The sequence below is a fragment of the Rhinopithecus roxellana genome, chromosome 11, assembly GCF_007565055.1.
Source record: "Rhinopithecus roxellana isolate Shanxi Qingling chromosome 11, ASM756505v1, whole genome shotgun sequence".
In the NCBI taxonomy this organism is placed as follows: domain Eukaryota; kingdom Metazoa; phylum Chordata; class Mammalia; order Primates; family Cercopithecidae; genus Rhinopithecus; species Rhinopithecus roxellana.
Genome location: NC_044559.1, coordinates 41,474,109 through 41,485,532, shown reverse-complemented (window position 1 = coordinate 41,485,532; position 11,424 = coordinate 41,474,109). Strand labels below are relative to the sequence as shown.

The 11,424-nt window shown below is 39.6% G+C and overlaps 1 non-coding gene across 1 annotated transcript; it reads right to left on the bottom strand.

The window, feature by feature from the left end:
* Positions 1 to 10,807: 10,807 nt before the first annotated feature.
* Positions 10,808 to 10,915, bottom strand: LOC115900652. The gene has a single exon (XR_004060305.1). It is a non-coding gene; the product is annotated as a U6 spliceosomal RNA (small nuclear RNA).
* Positions 10,916 to 11,424: the final 509 nt, after the last annotated feature.

Genomic DNA, 11,424 nt, shown 5'->3' with positions numbered 1-11,424 from the left:
CAAAATTTAGGGCCAGGAGAGGTGGCTCACACCTGTAATCCCAGCACTTTGGGAGGCTGAGGCATGTGGATCACCTGAGGTCAGGAATTCGAGACCAGCCTGACCAATATGGTGAAACCCCTTCTCTACTAAAAATACAAAAATTAGTCTGGCGTGGTGGCAGGCGCCTGTAGTCCCAGCTATTTGGGAGGCTGAGACAGGAGAGTCACTTGAACCTGGGAGGCCAAGGTTACAGTGAGCCAAGATCGTGCCACTGCATTCCACACTGGGCAACAGAACCAGACTCTGTCTCAAAAACAAAAACAAAAACAAAAAATCTAGGACACATAGGCAGAGGCCAGCTCATGGCAAACCTTGTAAGCCAGAGTCTGTTTTGATAATTTCATAAATGATAGCACCAGGAGAGAAGACAATATGGTGAAATTCCTCAAGTCAGCCCTCCAGGCACACTGATCGTTTCTAATGCCTAACATTTTCTCAAGAGGCAATGTGTCTGGCTTAAAAACAAACAGACAAACAGACCTGTATCTCCCAGCATGACCTGAAGATAGGAATAGCTACATTCTGGTCTATGAACAACCAAGTTCTGGTCTATGACACATAAGCAGAGAAAAGTTGTCGGATAGGTGACAAGAGTTGTGGATTCCGAGAAATTTTCCTGCAAGAAGGAGAGGGATTGGAAGACATATGCCTTTCGTCCTTCGTATCCCTTCTCCCTGCCTGGAACTTGGGTGTGATAGCTGTCACTCCAGCAGCAGGTTTGTGGCCAAGAAGCGACCTAAAGATTCAAAGTTATATACTAAAAATGTCAGAAAAGAAAGGTAGATGAGACTGAGATTACTTTATGGAGTCTGAAATTTTTATGGAGTATAAAAATTTTATACTTTGCTTCCCACCTATAGACTTCTCCTTAGATGAGAAAAGTAAACTCCTGTTTTTCTTAAGACACTAGTTTTTGAGTCTACACTATATAGAGCTAAACTTAATATCTTATATCCCTCTACTTTTAGTTTGCAAGGTTGGCTCTGTCCCCGGATCACAGCTGGAAGTGGACTGAGCCATCTCAGAAGCTTGTGACTGGCTCTGATGCTCATTCCCGCCACTCCTACTCATGGATTGGCAGATGCTGCCTCCCCCTACTCATTCCCCTGACACTGTGGGCACAGCGTTGGGTGCACTGGCTGATCTCCTTTGGATACTGTTGCCAGAGCCCTTACACAGGGGCCCACATGCCTTTCAGGAGGGTTGATGTCTCAGGTTTCTGAGTGGGGCTCCAGCTAAGATGGTCTCCGGCAACTGCATCTGCACCCGGGGTGCTTCCTACACAGGCTTTCAGGAGGGTTGATGTCTCAGGTTTCTGAGTGGGGCTCCAGCTAAGATGGTCTCCGGCAACTGCATCTGCACCCGGGATGCTTCCTACACAGGCTTTCAGGAGGGTTGATGTCTCAGGATTCTGAGTGGGGCTCCAGCTAAGATGGTCCCCGGCAACTGCATCTGCACCCAGGATGCTTCCTACACAGGCTTTCAGGAGGGTTGATGTCTCAGGTTTCTGAGTGGGGCTCCAGCTAAGATGGTCTCCGGCAACTGCATCTGCACCCGGGATGCCTCCTACACAGGCTTCACCTGTGTCAGACTCAATTCCAAAAGCACAGGGAGGAGCAAATGGAAGGCAAAAATCACATGGGAGAAAAATGTAGAATAGGTTTGTTTGGTTTTTAATTAACACGATTTCCTACTCTCAGGGGACTTAATTAAAATGTAACTGTTTCCATCTGGTTTAAGTTTTCAGCCACGCTCAAGAGAGTAAGTTACTGTTAGAATGATCAGACATGCAACATAACCACAGTAGGAAAATACAAGGAGGAGGTAGTTTTAGGGCTTGGGAAGAGGCTTTCTGTGATCATCAGATTTTCTGGGGGCAAATGTGATTAGACTTTGATTTACAATTTCTAATCTCCCCAGCTCACTACAGCAAATGGCAAGCCCTTAGCATCAGATGAACAGTGAAGAGAAGATTCAGTAACTGAGAGGAGAAAATACTTTTAATCCCTAAACAAAAGTATATCCACATCCTCAGGTTAAAATGAAGAGATTTTTGAAAACATCTGGTGAGAAGATGCTGTTGCCAAGTTGAAAAAAATACTAAGTTGGAAAGCCTTTAGGAAATCAGCTGCATGGTTTCAGATTGTTTCGCAAAAGCACTAAGACAAGGAAAGTCTTTTTAAAAAATTTTTTGAGGCAGGAAAGTCTTTTTAAATTTTTCTTTAAGTTCTGAGATACATGTGCAGGACATGCAGGTTTGTTACATAGGTATACATGTGCCATTGTGGTTTGCTGCACCTACCAACCCATCATCTAGGTTTTAAGCCACAAATGCATTAGGTATTTCTCCTAATGCTCTCCCTCCCCTAGACTTCCACCCCTCAACAGGCCCCAGTGTGTGACGTTCCCCTCCCTGTGTCCCTGCGTTCTCATTGTTCAATTCCCACTTATGAGTGACAATGTCCTGTGTCTGGTTTTCTGTTCCTGTGTTAGTTTGCTGAGAATTATGGTTTCCAGCTTCATCCATGTCTCTGCAAAGGACATGAACTCATTCTTTTTTATGGCTGCATAGTATTCCATGGTGTATATGTGCCACGTTTTCTTTATCCACTCTATCATTGATGGGCATTTGGATTGGTCCTAATCATATATGCTCTGGACTCAATTATGTACCTCCAAATTCATATGTTGAAGCCCTAACCTCCCAATGCAACTTTGTGGAAATTGAACCTTTACAAAAGTAATTCGGGTTAAATGAAGTCATAAGGGTAGGGCCCTGACCCAATGTGATGAGTGTCCTCATAAGAATAAACAAAAGAGAGAGAGAGCTTGTTCTCTCTCTCCCACTGTCAGGACATGGCAAGAAGGCCCTCTGCAATCCAGGAAGAGGGCTTTCACCAGAACCAACCATGCTGGCACCTTTGTCTCAAACTTCCAGCCCCTGGAACGATGAGAAAATAAATTTTGGTTGTTTAAGCCACCCAGCCTATGGTATTTTGTGATGGCAGCCTGAGCTAAGATGATGCAACGAAGTGTGTCCCTCAATTTGCTGTATGAAAATGAAGAGCTCAGGGGTAGTTGCTGGAGCAGTTCAGTGCTTGAGCTACGGAGTCAGATGGCTTTTAGCTGTGTGGCCATACAGACGGCACATCACCTTTCTAAAGCTCAACGTCTTAAACTGTAGAATGAGGACAATAGTAGCAGCTGTGAGGAACAAATGTGGAGATACAGCCCTGGCAGGAAATGTTTGTTGGCTTTTCTTTTGCGGGGGGATCTTTTTCAGTGCCCTTCCTCTGTTTGAAGGTTGGTGGGATGTAGGGACATCTGACTATAGAGGTCAAGGCCCAGATGCTCTTCACTTGGTCCTGCTGTCCCTAGGTGGCTTACTGGTGACTTAAGCTCAGCAACTAGGATGCCCCAGCCTGCACTTGTGACCTGGGAGTGACAGAAGCAGAAAAGGAGGGGCAGTGTAGAGGGGCTGCATCCCAGGTCCAGGGGCACCACCTGTGCCCTAGGGCACAGGGGTTCTAACCAGGCTGGAACCGTGGGTGACCCTCAGTTCTGGCTGCCTGGCTTCCCTTGCACCAGACCATTACCCAAGTGTAGTCTTCCAGCCTTCCCCTGGGGCTTCCTGATCTTTTGCCACAAACTCGTCTTCTGCTTAAATTAACCCAAGTTGGTATTCCGGGTCTTTTGTGGTTCCATATAAATTTTAGAATTCTTTTCTCTATTTCCAGGAAGAATGTCAGTCATATTTTGATAGGGATTACATTAAATCTGTAGATTGCACTGCGTAATATGAACATTTTAAAAACAGTGATTCTTCCAATCCATGACTGTGCTCAATCAAGAACCCTGTCTGGTGTGGCGCTCAAGAAGGGTTGGGCTGATATCGTTGGGACTTCGGGTAGTTAAATGACATTCCGTTTTTTCATTTTTAGAGTAAGAAACTACTTGAGGCATAAGACCCACATGACCAACAGAGATCAAAGTGGCAGCTCCACTCCACTTTCTTACTATAAATTCTGGACATGGCTTTCATGTGCAGCCACAACAAGGCACCTAGCACTTTAGAAATGAACTTGGCTGCCCAGGCACCAGCTGAACTGAGCAATCGCTGGCTTTCTCCACAGTGCGAGGACTCTTAGCACCCTGGAGAGGGCAAGGCAGGCAGAACACACCCATCCTGCAGGAAGGCTGATCCCAACAAATGTCTGGTCATCCCCTCAACTCACCAGCCAGAGGACCCCTCTCCATCCTCTGGGGAAAAGTGGGGGTTTGAGGGTGATGGGGACAAACTGCACCATTACTTTTGTTCTGGGATACTGAAGTTGTTTGCCTGAAAGTCAGTGGCCAGGTAAACTGTAGATCCTCAATAACAGCAATTAGTTCATTCATCTAACAAATCATCCAGGTTTTAGATTATTTCTGGTAAGATTTTTTTCTTTTCTATTAGTAATGGCAGAAAATTTAAAACTATACCTCAGACCAAAGAATTAGAAACTGCTCACAAATTTCAAAATCCTTGTTCTACTATCTATTTTCACTTAAAGAAAACTGATAATACAAAAATTAGCCTGGTGTGGTGGCACACACCTGTAGTCCCAGCTACTGGGGAGGCTGAGGCGGGAGAATCACTGGAACCCAGCAGAAAAAAAAATGCTGGGCATGTTGCTCACACCTATAATCCCAGAACTTTGGGAGGCAAAGGCAGATGGATCGCTTGAGCTCAGGAGTTTGAGATCAGCCGGGCCAACGTGGTAAAACCCTGTCTCTACTAAAAATACAAAAATTAGCCAGGTGTCATGGCTTGTGCTTGTAGTCCCAGCTACTCATGAGGCTGAGGCAGGAGAATCACTCAAACCTGGGAGGCAGAAGTTGCAGTAAGTCGAGATCATGCCACTGCACTCCAGCCAGAGTGATAGAGTGAGACTCTGTCTCAAAATAAATAAATAAATAAATAAATAAATAAATAAATAAATAAATAAATAATAAAAAATTCGAAAAACGAAAGAATGAAAGAGTGAAAGAAAGAAAGAAAGAAAGAAAGAAAGAAAGAAAGAAAGAAAGAGAAAGAAAGAGAAAATGGAAAGCATCATATTCCTCTTAAACGTTGTGCATCCAAAGTCTAAGAGCTACCTATTAATAAACTACATTACTATGTTGGGTCTGCTCTGTGTCTCTATATAAGTACATAAACCTCAAGGAAAGAAACCTCGAGGAAAGAAATCCCAGCTTCAGATCTCTGAAGAATAAGTATGGTACAGAATTTCATTCCATTATCTCAGCTACTTTCCCTCAGTGAAAACTTTCATCAGAATTCCATCCACATTTTAATATCTATGTTTAAATGAATATGAAATAATTTAAATATAAATCAAGTGAGGTCATTGAAAGTTCAGACTCAAATCAGGCAATGTACAAGGCAGGCTGGAACTGTCTAGTATATGAAGCCTATCTAAGACTGTGTCAGTCAAGGTTCTCCAGAGAAACAGAGCCAGTAGGATCGATATAAATAGACATACACATGTATGTCTATGCATTTGTATACACGTATACATGTATACACGTATACAAATGCATATAATAATTAAAGAGATTTATTTTAAGGAATTGGCTCATTTGATTGTGGGGCCTAGCAAGTCTGAAACTGATATGGTCAGTAGGATAGAAGCTCAGGCAGGAACTGACACTGCAGTCTCGAGACAGAATTTCCTCTCTGGGAAGTCTCAGTTTTTGCTCTTAGGTCACCAACTGATTGGATCAAGAAACTCCTATTATCAAGGCAGTCCCCTTATTTGAAGCCAATTGCTGACAGATGCTAACTACTTCTACAAAATACCTTCACAACAACACCTAAACTACTGTTTTGGTTAAATAACTGGGTACTATGTCCTAGGCAAGTTGACACATAAAACTGACCCTCACAGAGATGTAGCAGGTCCCCTGGATTCTTTTTAAGGATTTCCTCCATGCCATAATCCAGCCAAGTGAATTATTTTTCAAACTGCTAGGATTATAAAAAAATAATTTGATTAACCACATTCCTCCACTGCATTCATTTTGCCAAATATACTTGTATCTTTACATATGTAGATATAGATATATACATCTATGCATATATATACATATATACATCTATACATATATATACATCTATGCATATATATACATATATATACATCTGTGCATATATATACACATATATATGACTCAGGCATCCATTTGTGCACACACACACAAACACACATATATATCTAGACTGATACAATATCACTTTCAAATGCGTTCCACATGCATCCAAATGGATTCCAAAAACCTTTCCCTGCTCATTTGCACTCCAAACTAGCTGTACTTTATGTGAACATTTTAAATTACTTTTCCTATAGATGATGCTGTTGGGTTCATTACATCTCCCTTTTCTTATCATAATGATGATATTTAGCTTGGATTTTCATTACAAGCCATTTTCTGGTTATTGTTTAGGGCCTGGAAACTAATCTGCTCTCTGCCTGTCCCTCAGACATCAATGGTTTTGCTATATTGAAATGCAAAAAGAGAAACAAAATACTCTATTTCATATGCAAGCTGTGACTATAGTGCAATAGGAAGTTTGTTGTCAATTAACCTTTCATTTAATTACTTTGGCAAATGTGATTTTTTAAAAAACTGGACAAGAAAATCAGTTCCTGCTTCTCAGCAAGGAACATGGGTCAGACCATTATTATGCAACACTACCAAGAGATAAAGCACAGTGGGTCTTCATTTCTAGTACTTCCAGAGAGCTTATTTTTGAAGTGAACAATAACAAAAAACCCAATCAGTGGAATTCCTTACTCAACCAATTCCCATCTATTTATTTCTTCCAGACATTATGATGACCATTCTGTTAGCTAATACCCTGGATAAGCTATAATTCAGAGCAATTTAATTAGCTTTAATAATAGCATCCATGCTTAGTCCTTCTGAAGATTCATTGCAACATGAGGGCATAAATTGGCAAATGTCTACAACAGGGAATGCCTGGTTATAACTCTCACCTCTAGACTCTCCTAAAATCAAAACAGCAGTATCAGTCTCTTCCATCTTCAGTTTTCAATGGATTTTTCTCTCTCAACCTTTCAGGTGACGAATGACATCTTCTTTGGTCTATCTAATACTCAACCTATTGATATTGTTTCAGAAAGAAACTAACTTCCCTGGTTTATCCAAAGCATATTTCTCTCCTTTGAACTGATATTTATGTAGGCCCTCTTCATATGAATAAAGAGTTTGCTAGAACAGACACAATCTAAATCCATGTTTACCTGTGATTTGCCTTAAAGAAAGTCAAATGGTTTGTCTGCCTCAGCTCAAGAATGAACTTTCAACTACTTTTGCTTGGGAAGAAAATGTTTCAGAACATTTGATCATTTTTGTTTGTTTTTTTTAAATAATTTGTAGTTATTTTTATTCAATGATTTCTACTTAATCTGGAAAATAATGAAACTTTTGTAATGAGACAATATTTAGAAAGATTAACCAGTTTATATGTTTGTCAATGGTTTTAAGAAAATAATTGGAAGGTGACTTTAAAGATAGAATGACTCCACAGATGCTTGCAATCCTTTCCAGCAATTCTTGTTGCCTGAATTTTGGGGAAAACAAAAAGCCCTTTCAACTGGAGTGAGATGATATCTCATTATAGTTTTGATTTGCATTTATCTGATGATCAATGATATTGAGCACCTTTTCATATACCTGTTTGCCATTTGTATGTCTTCTTTTGAGAAATGTCTACACAGATCTTTTGCCCATTTTTTAATTGGATTATTAGATTTTTCCATATAGAGTTTGAGCTCTTATGTATTCTGGTTATTAATCCCTTGTCAGATGGGTAGTTTGACAATAGTCTCTCTCATTCTGTAGGTTGTCTCTTCACTTCGTTGACTGCTTCCTTTGCTGTGCAGAAGCTTTTTAACTTGATGAGATCCCATTTGTCCATTTTTGCTTTGGTTGCCTAGGCTTGTGGGTTATTACTCAAGAAATCTTTGCCCATTCCAATATCCTGGAGAGTTTCCCCAATATTTTCTCTGAGTAGCTTCACAGTTTGAGGTCTTAGTCTTTAGTCTTTACTCCATTTTTATTTGATTTTTATATAGGGAAAGAGGTAGAGTTCTAGTTCATTTTTTGTAGATGGATATTCAGTTTTCCCAGAATCATTTATTGAAGAGACCTTCTTTTCCCCAATGTAGGTTCTTGGCACCTTTGTCAAAAATGAGTTCACTGTAGATGTATGGATTTATCACTGGGTTCTCTATCCCATTCCATTGGCCTATTTGTCTGTTTTATTGCCCAAACCATGCCGTTTTGGTTACCACAGCTCTGTGGTGTAATTTGAAGTCAGGTAATGTAATTCCTCCAGTTTTGTACTTTTTGCATTTGGATAACTTTGGCTATTTTGGGTCTTTTGTGGTTCCACATAAATTTTAGAATTATTTTCTCTATTTCTGTGAAGAATGTCATTTATATTTTGATAGGGATTATATTAAATCTGTAGATTGCTTTGGGCAGTATAGACATTTTAACAATATTGACTCTTCCAATCCATGAACATGGAATCTTTTTCCATTTTATGGTATCTTCAATTTCTTGCAATGTTTTATAGTTTTCATTGTAGAGCTCTTTTACTTATTTGCTTAAGTTAATTCCCAGGTATTTTATTTTATTTGTAGCTATTGCAAATGAGGTTGCTTTCTTAATTTCTGTTTCAGATTGTTCACTGTTGGCATATAGAAATGTTACTGATTTTTGTATGTTGACTTAGTATCCTGCAACTTTATTGAATTTGTTTATCAGTTCTAATAGTCTTTTGGTGAAGTCTTTAGGTTTTTCCAAATATAAGATCATATTATCTGCAAACAAGAATAATTTGACTCCTTCATTTCCAATCCAAATGCTCTTCATTATTTCTCTTGTGTGGTTGCTCTAGCTAAGACTTCCGGTACTATGTTGAATAACAGTGGTAAATGTGGGCATCCTTGTCATGTTCCCAATCTTAGAAGAAAGACTTCCAGTTTTTCCCCATTCAGTGTGATACTAGCTATGGGTTTATTGTATATGGCTTTTATTATACTGAGGTATGTTCATTCTATACCCAGTTTATTTTAGAGTTTTTAATCATGAAGGGATGTTGAGCCTTACTAAATGCTTTTTCAGCATCAACTGAAATGATCATATTGTTTTTGTCCTTCATTCTGTTGATATGAAGTATCACATTAATGGATTCGTATATGTTAGCCATCCTTGCATCCCAAAGATAAATCCCATTTGGTCATGATGAACGATCTTTTTAATATGCTGCTGAATTCAATTCGCTAAGCATTTCGTTGAGGATTTTTGCATCAGTATTCATCAGGCATATTGGCCTGTAGTTTTCTTTTTCCGATGTGCCTGTGGGCTGTGTTTGGAAAGCAACTGAAGCACAGCAAACTACATCGAGATCCAATTCTGCAGCCCCAGCAATCACACTGGCACGTGCTCTTTGGGGCTGGCTTGGTAACTTTGTGATTTGTGTGAACTGTGCAACGTAGACTCCAGGTTCTCACTTCTGCCAAAACAAAGAATGTTCAAACATTACAACAATGTGATTGTTTTAGTCAGGAAATCTCAAATAAGCAAGCGAGTTTTAGTTAGACTCAACTAAAACTTGCTTGAGCTAAAAATGAACTCATTGGCTTATGTAATAAAGAAATTGAGGGATCATGAGGGTAATACTCGCCTCATGACATGAGTTTGGAAGTATTCTCCCCTCCTGCATTTTTTGGAATAGTTTGAGTAGGATTGGTACTAGCTCTTCTTTAAAAGTTTGGTAGGGGCCAACAGCTGTGGCTCATGCCTGTAATCCCAGCACTTTGGGAGGCCGAGGTGGGCAGATCACCAGAGGTCAGGAGTTCAAGACCAGCCTGTCCAACATGGTGAAAACCCATCTCTACTAAACACACACACACACACACACAATAACTTCTCCTGCCTCAGCCTCCTGAGTAGCTGGGATTACAGGTGTGTGCCAGGCATGGTGGTATGCACCTGTGTAATCCCAGCTACTTAGGAGGCTGAGGCAGGAGACTCATTTGAACCCAGGAGGCGGAAGTTGCAGTGAGCCAAGATGGCACCACTGCACTCCATCTTGGGTGATAGAGCAAAACCCCATCTCAAAAAAAAAAAAAGCTTTGGTAGAATTCAGCAGTGAAGCTATCAGGTTCTGGGCTTTTCTTTGCTGAGAGACGTTTTATTACAGCCTTGATCTCATTACTTGTCATTGGTCTGTTCAGGTTTTGAATTTTTTCATAATTCAGTCTTGGTAAGCTGTATGTGTCTACGAATTTATACATTTCTTCTAGATTTCCGAATTTATTGGCATATAGTTGCTTATCATTGCCACTAGCAGTCCTTTGAATTGCTGTGGTATCAGGTATATTGTCTCCTTTTTCATCTCTGATTTTGTTTATTTGAGTCTTCTCTCTGTGTTTTTCTTAATTAGTCTGGCTAATGGTTTATCAATTTTGTTTATCTTTTCATAAAAAAGCAACATTTTGTTTTGCTGAGCTTTTGTTTTCTTCAATTCAAATTCATTTATTTCTGCTGTAATCTTTATTATTTATTTTCTTTTTTTTCTCAGAAAGCTTCTTTTCAGCTTTTATTTATTTATTATTATTATTATTATACTTTAAGTTCTAGGGTACATGTGCATAACGTGCAGGTGTGTTACATATGTATACTTGTGAAAAATATGGAATGCTTCATGAATTTGCGTGTCATCCTTGCACAGGGGCCATGTTAATCTTCTCTGTATCGTTCCAATTTTTAGTATATGTGCTGCTGAAGCGAGCACATTATTTATTTTCTTCTACTAATTTTGGATTTGATTTGCTTTTGCTTTTTTAGTTGTTTAAGATGCATCCTTAGGTTGTTTAGTTGAATCTTTTCTTCTGTTTTGATGTAGGCACTGACAGTTGCAAACTTCCCTTTTAGTAAGTACTCCTTTTGCTGTATCCCATAGGTTTTGGCATGTTATGTTTGTGTTTCAAGAAACTTTTTCATTTCCATCTGAATTGTTTCATTGACCCACTGGTCATTCAGGTGCATATTGTTTAATTTCCACATATTTGTATAGTTTCCAAAATTCCTCTTGCTGTTGATTTCTAGTTTTATTCTATTGTGCTCAAAGAAGATACATGATATTACCTCAACATTTTTAATGTTTTAAGACTTGCTTTTTGACCCAACATATGGTCTATCCTTGAGAATGATCCATATGCAGAGGAAAAGAATGTGTATTCTTCAGTCATTGGATGTAATGTTCTGTAAATATCTATTAGGTCCATTTGGTCTATAGTGCAG